Source organism: Poeciliopsis prolifica, unplaced genomic scaffold (assembly GCF_027474105.1).
Source record: "Poeciliopsis prolifica strain line A6 unplaced genomic scaffold, Auburn_PproV2 SCAFFOLD032, whole genome shotgun sequence".
Lineage (NCBI taxonomy): Eukaryota > Metazoa > Chordata > Actinopteri > Cyprinodontiformes > Poeciliidae > Poeciliopsis > Poeciliopsis prolifica.
In genome coordinates, this window is record NW_026562407.1 from 1,028,379 (window position 1) to 1,040,556 (window position 12,178).

General features: G+C 37.1%; 1 long non-coding RNA gene across 1 annotated transcript; it reads left to right on the top strand.

Annotated features, from left to right (window-relative positions):
- The first annotated feature begins 5,708 nt into the window (after positions 1-5,708).
- LOC129373288 (uncharacterized) lies at positions 5,709-8,769 on the top strand. Its single transcript, XR_008607340.1, has 4 exons — positions 5,709-5,910; positions 6,864-6,947; positions 7,523-7,613; positions 7,779-8,769. It is a non-coding gene; the product is annotated as an uncharacterized LOC129373288 (long non-coding RNA).
- Positions 8,770-12,178: the final 3,409 nt, after the last annotated feature.

The following is a 12,178-nucleotide window of genomic DNA, read 5'->3' on the forward strand; positions in this document are numbered from 1 at the left end:
CATAAAGTAGGCCAAACGATAGCAGAAAGCAAAGCATAAGGTGCCAAAGGAAATAAATGTAATGATCAATTAGGATAAAAAGTCTAAGTGGAAAGTTTCTTTTTTCCTTGTGAAAAAAAGAAGAAAAACTTATAAGTTATCTTTGTCTGATCTTGCAATTTGTTTGATGATCTGAAACATGTTTTTCCACTGCAGTGCATGTTCATAGTTGTAATAAAATGCATTTAATAACTGCACACAGTTTTCTAGAAACTGTAATGTAGCTGTAAATTTCCAATGCTTTAGAAATGAAGACTAAAAAACATGTCCAATGGTATTTCAAATAATTCTGTACTTCAGGAAGAGCATGCTTACAGATCCTTTTAAGAAACCATTAAAGTTGTAACTAAATTAGTCGAGTTTTCATGCAAACAGAAACCACCACAAACAAGATACACATGTTGCCAATATCTGGTTATATTTAGGAATATGTATAATCTGTGGTGACATTATTGCATTTTTTATTATATATTGTTATACGCTGCCAATATATCGGCAGTTCCTTTCTAACCGCAGCTGCGTGAAAACAGCCTGTAAATTTTGCAGTGAAGTTTTATTTTATGCGTCGGCTGTGTTTCATAATTTTACAGCTCAGTTATAGTTTATTTGTGGATTATTGTTGTGGTTTCAAATGCCAGCCAGAACCACACAGGATATTGACAAGCGACATCGCTGGGCTCTGGATATGAAGACCGGGCTTTCAAAATTCATAAATACGTAAACAACCTTCACACTTATTGGCAGCCTATTGCAAAGATGTGCAGAAATAATTTAAATAACTTCAACTTTATTATTAACATAATCTCACACTGAACCTCAGTCCAACCTCTAACCTAATTCAATTTATGCAGTAGAGAAAAAAATAATTGTCTCATACAAAAATCACTAGAGCAGCATTTATTACATCTCCTCTAAATTTCTAACTTACACTTTAGTCTTATTTGTTTGGGTTGAGGTATTACATAATTGGACAACTGCATATCCAATTATGGAGTTTTACTCTTACTTATGTTACTTTTGGATACTTATGATGCGTAGTCATAAGAACAAGATGTTGCGTTTACAACTGTGAGCAGCTGATTAATATCCCCAAATCTCAAAGGAGTTGAAACGGAGGCTTCATGGATGCAGAAAAGACATTCAAACCATCTTTCCCATCGATCACAATGGCTCCAGTGTCTCTCTGACCTGCTTCTTATCCACTTCCATTTATAGTTTGACAGTTGAGGGTGTCATAGCAGACTGTATTTCTGCAGTATGCTGGATGCATGGCTGCAGACAAGATGACAGAAAAGATAATTGGTGTCCCGTCCCTTTCCTGCAAAATATTGCAAAGAGGTGCATTTTATCAAAAGCCTCAAACATCATCGAGGATATTACCCATCCATACACTCCAAATCTTGTTGTACTGTTTCAGTGCAGTGGCAACGAAGGCTTTCAGTGCAGCCAGACAGAGATTTAAAGAAGAGCGGCAAAAGCAAATGAGGTGGATTAGCTTCGCTTGCCTTCAACTGATGCTGTCATCCAGGACATGTTACTGTGGAATATCGTCTCTGCTGTCTGGATATGGAGCAGTTAACATTTCATGACAGCATTTGTACTGCATTGTAGAAACAGTCTTCAGTCAGAGGTCTCTGCAGATTCTGCTATTGCAAGACTGACTGCTATAGGAGATCCATCCTGCATTACCATCCACAATGACTGTTTGAAGTTACGCAAATATGAGTTATAACATTTCATTTTCTTTTAAGATAAATAAAGGGAAATTAAATTAAATTTTTTGTAGTTAAGAAATGGTATTACAAAAAACTGCTGGTTTCCTGAAAGCTGCAGTTCGAGCAATAACTGAAAAGTTTAAAACAGGCTGATGGAGAACCAAGTTATCTTCTAAGCTCTGTACTTGGTCAGATTGGATTAAAGGGCTGAGTGTACCTCAGCTTGAAAGATGAGTTGAGAGAAATCTGACATCACCTTTGAAGTCTCTCCCTTCTCTCACGACACATGTCACTTATTGCACAAATCATTTTAAACAGTAGACATTTCTGCTGAGAAAACCTTCCTATATTTAACAGGGATAGTAGCAGAAAAACACATAAAGCTAATATACAACGCTACGAGAAGAGAGTCTCAATTATAGGTTTTATATTTAGTTTTTGTAAGTTTTATTTTATTTTTTATTTCCTTTATTTAACCAGGTAAAACCAGTTGAGATCTGGATTTTATTTTCAAGAGGGACCTGCAATACACAGCAACCTGGTTACAGAATAAAATCAATTAATATATATATATATAAGTATAAAACAATAGAAAAACAATTTAAAAGCAGTGAGTGTTTCATACACTGTAAAAAAGGAACCTCAGGGGTTATCACATTAACAAAAGAATATCATGTACTGTTAACTAAATAATTGCATGTTTGAGCCAAAAACATGATACAATCATGTTGCATAAATAAGATATTCCACAACTTCAACGTTTATAAAATTGAATCATGTTGAGCGAACATGATTCATTATAGTCAGACCGATCCTATGCTGAAGACCACAAGTGAGATCACGCGATATCACGCAAGTTCACGCAAGATTACGGGAAATCATGGGATATCACGCGAGAATACGCGAGACAATCGGTTTTTTCTCGCAAATGGAATAAAATGTATTCAAGGTGAGATAACGTGATTCAATTACTTCAGCTAGATCTTCCGCCAAAAAAAAAAAGAACGTCGGGGCGTATTACATTAACAAAAAAATATTATGTACCTTTCACACAATAATGTTGGGTTTGAAACGAAAACGTGATAAAATCATGTTGGATAAACAAGATATTCCACGACTTCACATTTATAAAATTGAATCATGTTGAGCTAACATGATTCATTATAGTTAGACTGATATTGTGCTGACGACAACGAGTGAGATCACGGGATATCACGCGAGAACACGCGAGACAATCGGTTTTTTCTCTCAACTGGACTAACGTGATTGAATGACGTTATCTCAACTTGAATACATCTAATTCCTCAAGCTCCCAGGCTTGAGGGTCCTGCGCAGTATCTTATATATATATATATATATATATATATATATATATATATATATATATATATATATATATATATATATATATATATATATATATATATATATATATATATATATATATAAAGTGACTGAATGTAGTGTTAGAGAGCTTATAAAGCTAGGGTTCAGCTAAACATTTATTTGGCCAGTCTGTTTTATATATATATATATATATATATATATATATATATATATATATATATATATAAAGTGACTGAATGTAGTGTTAGAGAGCTTATAAAGCTAGGGTTCAGCTAAACATTTATTTGGCCAGTCTGTTTTATATATATATATATATATATATATATATATATATATATATATATATATATATATATATATATATATATATATAAAGTGACTGAATGTAGTGTTAGAGAGCTTATAAAGCTAGGGTTCAGCTAAACATTTATTTGGCCAGTCTGTTTTATATATATATATATATATATATATATATATATATATATATATATATATATATATATATATATATATATATATATATATATATATATATATATAAGATACTGCGCAGGACCCTCAAGCCTGGGAGCTTGAGGAATTAGATGTATTCAAGTTGAGATAACGTCATTCAATCACGTTAGTCCAGTTGAGACTATATATATATATATATATATATATATATATATATAAAAATTCCCTTCTCACCACCGCGGGTGGTTCTTATCCTCTGATCTCGGGTCCTCTACCAGAGGCCTGGGAGCTTGAGGGTCCTGCGCAGTATCTTGGCTGTGCCAAGGACTGCACATTTCTGGACTGAGATGTCTGATGTTGTTCCTGGGATCTGTTGTAGCCACTGCTCCAGTTTGGGGGTTACTGCCCCGAGGGCCCCGATGACCACAGGCACCACTGTGGTCTTCACCTTCCAGGCCCTCTCCAGTTCTTCCCTGAGGCCCTGGTATTTCTCTAGTTTCTCGTGCTCCTTTTTCCTGATGTTGCAATCACTTGGTATTGCTACATCTACCACAACGGCTTTCCTCTGATGTTTATCCACTACGACAATGTCTGGTTGGTTCGCCATTACCATTTTGTCTGTCTGGATCTGGAAGTCCCACAGGATCTTAGCTCTGGCGTTCTCCACCACCTTTGGGGGTGTTTCCCACTTTGATCTCGGGGTTTCCAGTCCATATTCTGCACAGATGTTTCTGTACACAATGCCTGCCACTTGGTTATGTCGCTCCATGTACGCTTTCCCTGCCAGTATCTTGCACCCTGCTGTGATGTGCTGGACTGTCTCAGGGGCCTCCTTGCACAACCTACACCTTGGGTCTTGTCTGGTGTGGTAGATCTGGGCCTCTATTGCTCTGGTGTTTAGGGCCTGTTCCTGGGCGGCCAGGATGAGGGCCTCTGTGCTGTCCTTGAGTCCAGCTTTTTCCAGCCATTGGTAGGATTTACTTATATCAGCCACTTGGGTTATTTGCTGGTGGTACATCCCATGTAGGGGTTTGTCCTCCCATGATGGTATCTCTGGCACCTCAACCTCCGTTCCCTGTTGTCTGAGACATTCACTGAGCACATTGTCTGTTGAGGCTTTGTCCCTGATGTATTTATGGATCTTAGTTGTTTCGTCCTGGACAGTGGTTCTCACACTCACTAGTCCTCTGCCTCCTTCCTTGCGGCTAGTGTACAGTCTCAGGGTGCTGGATTTGGGATGGAACCCTCCATGCATTGTTAGTAGCTTTCTGGTCTTAATATCTGTGGCTTTTATCTCCTCCTTTGGCCAGCTAATTATTCCAGCAGGGTATCTGATTACTGGCAAGGCATAGCTGTTTATCGCACGGATTTTGTTCTTGCCATTGAGCTGGCTTCTCAGGACTTGCCTTATTCGTTGGAGTATTTAGCTGTGGCTCCTTTCTTGTGACCTCATCGAGGTTGCCATTTGCTTGTGGTATACCTAGGTACTTGTAACTGTCCTCTATGTCTGCTATTGTTCCTTCTGGGAGTGAGACCCCTTCTGTGTGGATGACCTTCCCCCTCTTTGTGACCAGCCGACCACATTTCTCTAGTCCGAATGACATCCCAATGTCAGTGCTGTAGATCCTGGTGGTGTGGATCAGTGAGTCGATGTCTCGCTCACACTTGGCGTACAGCTTGATGTCATCCATGTAGAGTAGGTGACTGATATTGGCCCCATTTTTGAGTCTGTATCCGTAGCCAGTCTTGTTGATAACTTGGCTGAGGGGGTTCAGGCCTATGCAGAACAGTAGCGGGGACAGAGCATCTCCTTGGTATATGCCACATTTGATGGACACTTGTGCAAGTGGTTTGCAGTTGGCTTCAAGGGTGGTTTTCCACAGCCTCATCGAGTTTACAATGAAGGCTCTCAGAGTCCTGTTGATGTTATACATCTCTAAGCATTCAATGATCCAAGTATGCGGCATTGAGTCATAGGCTTTGAATAAAGCTAGGGTTCATATATATATATATATATATATATATATATATATTATATATATATATATATATAATATATATATATATATATATATATATATATATATATATATATATATATATGTGTGTGTGTGTGTGTGTGTTTTTTTTTTTATTTTATTCAATATCAATATTTGTCAAAGTTAATCTAATAAAAAAAAACACAGTGACGTCAGTTCCAAAGCGCTATTGTGTCAGACTCATCTCCCGCTGAAGAGGATCCAGCGACATCAAGAGATTACGGAAAATCACGCGAGATAACTGGCTTGCACCTTGTTTGGGTTTTTTCAAGGGCAGAGGGGAGATTCCTGGCGTGCATCTACTTAATTTGAAGAAGGTAAGAGTCAAACTATTTTCATCTAAATCCATATAAAAATATGTAACTTAAAATTTCTCTACCATTTGCACCATTTTCTACTTGTTCCATACTTGTGTCACATTATTTCATGTTCTGTAGATTAAGTCGGTTTGGTTAAGGCAGATAGCTTTTTGTTTACATTTATCGCCGCACCATGTTAGGTACATTCTGTGCGAAAAAAGTCTGCAGAGCCATATGTAGTGTACAAAGCTGCTGCCAGAGACACAAATGGACCCCAGAAATGTCACAGTTTTGCTCCTCCTGAGCTCCCTGGAGGTTTAGTGGATTTTTAACACACTGATCTAACATCAGTCTATTTCTAACTATTTTAATTCTATTTCAGTAATGTTACTATGGAGGTAATGTAGATACACACACACACTTTGGTACCTTTCTATCATCATCGAGATTCTTAATTAATTATGGTAATAAAAAGTCCTACATTTCAGTCGGTGAAACCTGCAGAAAGCATTGCTTTCTGAGCTTTGTTAAATGTTCCTTAAATACCTGTTAGTTATGGATTTCTAGTATATTTTGTCAGGCTAAAACTCTCAATGGATTATCCATTATTACAGACTTGAGCTTTCTATTTTCTTTCTTTAAAATACATATTCCTCTGCTGTAAAGATGTTGGGGTTTTTTGGACTCTTCTTTGTTGTCCCCAAATAATTGTAGCTCAGAAACAATATTGAAGTTCATTGGTTTAATTTTGAAATGTTGATGTTTTTTGTGTTGATTGTTTGTGCTCATTTTGACCTATGTTACTATTGCTTTCTACCATGTTCAATTCACCATTGTTCTGCACATATGTGCTTGCATGTGTCCAGTGGTTATATTCATGAGGCATTCAAGGGACTTGTACTAAAAGATACAACTCAGTTCAGTATGAATTGCATATTTTAATGGCTGAAAATATATCTGATCTCTTTCAGAACATCACCTGTCTGTAATCCACCTGCGTAAGTACTGGTCAAGGGGCTCATCGGCTATCAAGTTATAGATTTCAGTGGCTAATAGTAAGTTTTGCCAGATCTAAAGTGACTGAATGTAGTGTTAGAGAGCTTATAAAGCTAGGGTTCAGCTAAACATTTATTTGGCCAGTCTGTTTTATTTGTCTTTATTTGCGTGGGGATGTGGAAATGTAAGGAGTGTAGTCTCTCTCTGTCTCGTAGATATGACCTGTTAAAACATTTTACACTTAAACACCGGCATATGCGACGTTATCCATGCCCACACATAGACTGTCCATGTACTTGTAAGACATGGAATGCTTTGCATATTCATTTAAGTAGAAGGATATAGACTGTGTTGACCATTCTGTACTTTTCACATATTTCTTTGGTGATATATTCATGTCTTTATTTAAACATCTAACAGCTTCAGTTAGATGTTTAAATGAGATGTTAAACTCAATTTTAGTCATGGCATAATGAAGGGATACTAACAATTTTAAATATCTTTCAAATAGACTGCAAGCCACTGATCACTTTTGTTGTGACTTCCTTTGAATGTAGCTATGTTTTCAAGTGTGTGAACCTATACTGCTGGAGTTTTGAGATTGTTCTCATTGTTTTTTGATCTGCATATTTAGGAAGACACTGCTGAGGTCAGACGAGAGTGCATCCTCAAAGGTCTGTGTGTACCTAAATGAAGATCCAGAGAAGCTGGTGAGGGAGTACATGGTATGTTTAAATTCTCTTTGTGTTTACAATAGAAGTCCTAAGAGTTGTTAAAATACTTTCACCAACTAAGGTCCATGAGTGACTCAATCAATGTCAGTCTAATTTATTTATTTAATTACATGTGAATTGTCTCCCCCCCCCAATACCCTTCCCTAACTCCCTTAGGACGTTGATGAATGAAATGGCCAAAGCCGAGACTGTCCTCGGAATCGTCATTTGAGCAGAGGGTGCAGAGGCTGCCGATGCACATCTGGATGTTGGGATTGTCCTGGAGGAGGTGGAAGTTATGAACAGCTTGGGCAGTGTATCTTCTGCAAAAGTGATGCTGCTGGGACTAATCTACGCACTAAACTTGAGCTACCCTCAAGTTTAGTGCGTTCAGCACTCAACTTGCTCAGTAATTCAAGCATACCTTTGAAGTAATACAGAAAATAATAATGAAATTGGATGGAAAGAACTTATCAAAGAAAGCACAAGTTCTCAATATGAAACTCGCTGCTAAGTTGAGTAAAGTTTCATATGGAAAATGAGTGTTTAAAGTCTGCAGTAGAAAAGATTTATATTGTTACAGTTCTCTAAGTTGAGCAACTATAATGACATGTTTTATGTTGTAAAGAATTGGCTGGGAAATGAAACTGTAACCTTTTTGTAGTTGTTTTTTTATTTCAATGTCCAACTCGGCTGTGTTTTGTGCTGTGTAAAAAAACGATGTATAACAATTCTGAAAATACAATTGTGTTGTACCTTTTCTAATTGTTGAGTGTTCTTCCTACACTTTCACCTAGTGCTCTCTTAAAATGCTTGATTAACGCTTGAAAATATGTCTTTGAATTAACGTCATGAAATAATGGAAAGGATTTCCACACGATTAACTAGCTGTCTTTTAGCATGAAGCATATTTGTTGAGCTAACTTGCTTTTCGTGAGTTGGACCTACTGAATCAGGTAGTGTGAAGGTACCACTGTAAAATAAGGTGGTTTCAACTAGATTTACATTCATCTTAATGAAGTTACATCAATGATTTGGTCCTAAACATTGCAGATTAGTTGGGCGGGCTGTATTGCATTACACTGGGTCACGCTATAGTAACTGAGTTAAAGGAACCTTTAAAACATATGTTGAGCCAACACATTTCATTTGAATTTGAATAACCTTAATGAATGGAGTAGAGCCAACTCATTTGATTTACAATCATCCATTGCATTACCATAATTCTGGTTAAGCCAACATATTTGGTTTAAATTAGAACAACCTTAATGAATTATGTTTTTGCCAACTCATTTTATTTATATAAGAATAACCACAATATATTACGTTGAGCCAACATGTTTGATTTAGAATCACCCATTGAATCACCATTGTAACAAGTTGAGCCAACACATTTGCTTTACATTGGAATAATCTTAATAAATTAGGTTGACCTAAACATTTGCTTTAAATAGGAGTAACACAAGTACATGGTGCTGAAATAAAGCAAAGTAATCAGGTGGAAATCCTTTCCATAATTTTTTTATGTTCATCCAATGACTTATTTTTTTCAGTGTAGAACCTTGCTGCCTAGTTTTAAGAACCGCTCGAAATAAATTCAATTAAATTATTTCCGACATTTTGAGTTCAGACTGAAGTTGATGCCTTGCTGTAGGAGCCAAAATACTGTATGCTTGCTTCCCTTTTTCAGTTCAAACACTGTGTTTCTGCTGCTGTTCTTGTTGTGAGCATTTCTTTCGTAAAATATGGAAGATAAAAAAAGGGGATTTGCACAATTGACTTAAGCAGCATCATCAGGGTGTGCAGACAGAAGTGGTATTAAAGAGGTGCAAACTCAAGGTTTTTGCCATCAGATGGTCCAGGTGGGTTTAGAGAGAAACAATCGATGAAAAGTGAAAAACGATCATGTTGAGGTACAGTGGAGCATCTGTTATGTCGTGGGTCTATTTCTCTTCCAAAGGCCAGAGAGAACATCACTTGGTTACATAGCAGGTCACTTCAGATCAATATCTGGTGGTCACAAAACACCCACAAACCTCGGGGGTCCACTGTAGTCCTAAATATCTTGGCAAATCTGCAAAGAAATGCATTTTATATGATCAGAAATGCTGTGCAAAGAGGAACACTCAAAGATCTTTTCTTCTTTACTTCAAGCTTCTGAAATGTTACCGAAGTCTTATTAGCAACAAGGTGTTTTACAAAACATTAACAACAGGTGGATAAGTAATCCCGGCACAGATCATTCTGAGAAAAGGTTGAATTTTCATGAATGTGACTGTAATGAAGTATGTGTAATTGCAACATTGTCCACCAGGAGGGCATAGCAAGTGTTGTAATTCAAAAAAAGATGATGCATAATTTGAGAAATGTTGGGTTAGAAAGAGAAGGAAAGGACGTAGGGGGCATTGGGTCAGAAGAGCAGCTGTCTTCAGGGAAGAAACAAGGATGGTGCTGTGAAGGATATCCAGAGGAGACCTGCTGGTGGTGTCAGATGGGGGTTCTGCCAGCATCCACCCTCCAGCCTGGCCTTGAGGTACCGGACCACTCTGCCAACTTTACATCCACCATCTCACAACCCGACCCCCTACCAAACCCGCCTAAAGTCCTGCTCTGTAATCCGTCCACAGTCCCAACCCTGAAGGATCGACTGAGAGCACATCACAGGGAGGGTTTAATACATTTTGAAACTGTTGAGTTATTTGAGAATGTTTGTATTCATCTGAAACACTGGCGCTAAATCAGTCTGGATTCTGTGTACTGCTTGGAGGAGTGGGCTGTGAAGAGATTGTTTTTCATGAGAAAGCATAAGCTCTTTTGTGTGAATACCAGCAATTTATTCACTCTCAAGGGTGAAATAATGTTTAGGCAGACAGTACATACTGCTTACAGCTTCTGCCTGCCATCTTCAGTTTTTTTGTGTTGTTTATCTCTTATAATCATACTTTAAAATGTCCTTGTTTAGAATCCCATAATTCATCAGCAAAAACCTACTTCTTCCCAGCTTAACCTCACCGCCCACAAATAACAGTAACCCCCCAACCCTTTTAATGCCCTAATCATGTTTATGCTAATTTCATTTGTATGTAGCATGGGTACATAATGGATGATGCTATCATCTGTGGGACAGGCCTTATATTTATGCAGGATTCTCTAGAGCAGAACAGGCTTAGAAAGATTATATATGCAAGCTGCAGATGTAAGAAATGTGATTTTAGTTTTTGTGTTATTTCAGAAATATTAGGCTTCTAAATGTGATTAGCTCTGTAACCTGGGGGGTTATTTATTTTTAGAAAGCATCTCGGAAATAAAAAATACGACAGAGAAGACATACAGTATATTATCCATAGCTATATAGTGTATATAAATCTTGTTAAGGATCTACAATCTACTTTCAGCTGTTTTTCATTCACTCTTTCCACAAAGTGCAACACTTTTGTTTCTCTGCAGTCAAATACAAATTGCATTTTGGAAACTTGGGAGTTTGGGAGTCTTGCTCAGTGACTTGATTTGAAGTTGGCCTGTTTCACCACTGACCTAAAGTTATTAAAAACAAAGTCCATCCTGGGCATTTTTGAAAATAATTGCAAAAATATAGGAAAATGTGTTTCTATTATTATAATTCTACTACTCTGCTTATACCCAAAGGACCTTGTTTTGGTTTTGTTGAAGCTATTGAAGCTAATTTAAGACCTTCAAAAGCTAATGTTGTGTATGTGACAGCATGTTCATGTAGCGGGATTTACCAATTAGCTGTAAGCATAAAATATAAATGAGGTTGATGAAAATATATATTTGGTTGTGAAGTAAATTAGTCACAGCAACACCTTAAAAGTCTCCTTAAAAAATTTCAATATTTCAGAAACAAATTATTAGCATCCAAACTAATATGAGTATGTGGAGTGGGACCTCATGCCCACTATTGAGCATTATGATGATGTGAGTCTGCTTTTTTTCCCCAAAAGTCCTAAAAACCATGCTGGTGGCTTTTTGCATTTTAAAAAAAATCACATAAATGACTCTACCAGCTCTTTCAAGTTTCAAAAATGGCAATGAAACTGATCTTGTGGGGTTGTTTTTCTTCTGAGAGCTGGAGAAATCTTGCAAGAGTGGGGAAAACATCCAAGTCTGGTAGAATTGGATGTCACTGTGTCTGCACGATAATGATCCAAACATCTGGCCATGTTCACATAGAAATATTTCAATCCAATTCTCCGGCTGTTCTAACCTTGTGAAATGTGTGGCAGGAGAAATTGGTGTGCGATGATGCTAATGCAGTAAAACTATATATTTTTAAAATTATTCCACATTTTTGCTATGATGTTCAGCACAAACGCAGCCAATTTTTATTTTTAAAATTATTCCACATTTTTGCTATGATGTTCAGCACAAACGCAGCCAAATAATCAAATTTGTTTGTTGGAACTCCTCCTGTTGTTTTTGTTTTTTTTTTTTGGAATCAATTATTCTGTTATTCTGTTTTCTGACTGTTGTTGTGTTTAAAAGGTTGGAGTCGATGAATCTTGGCTGGAGTCTCCAGCAGTAGACCTTCCAGAGGTTCACCATTATGTTGTCATTTT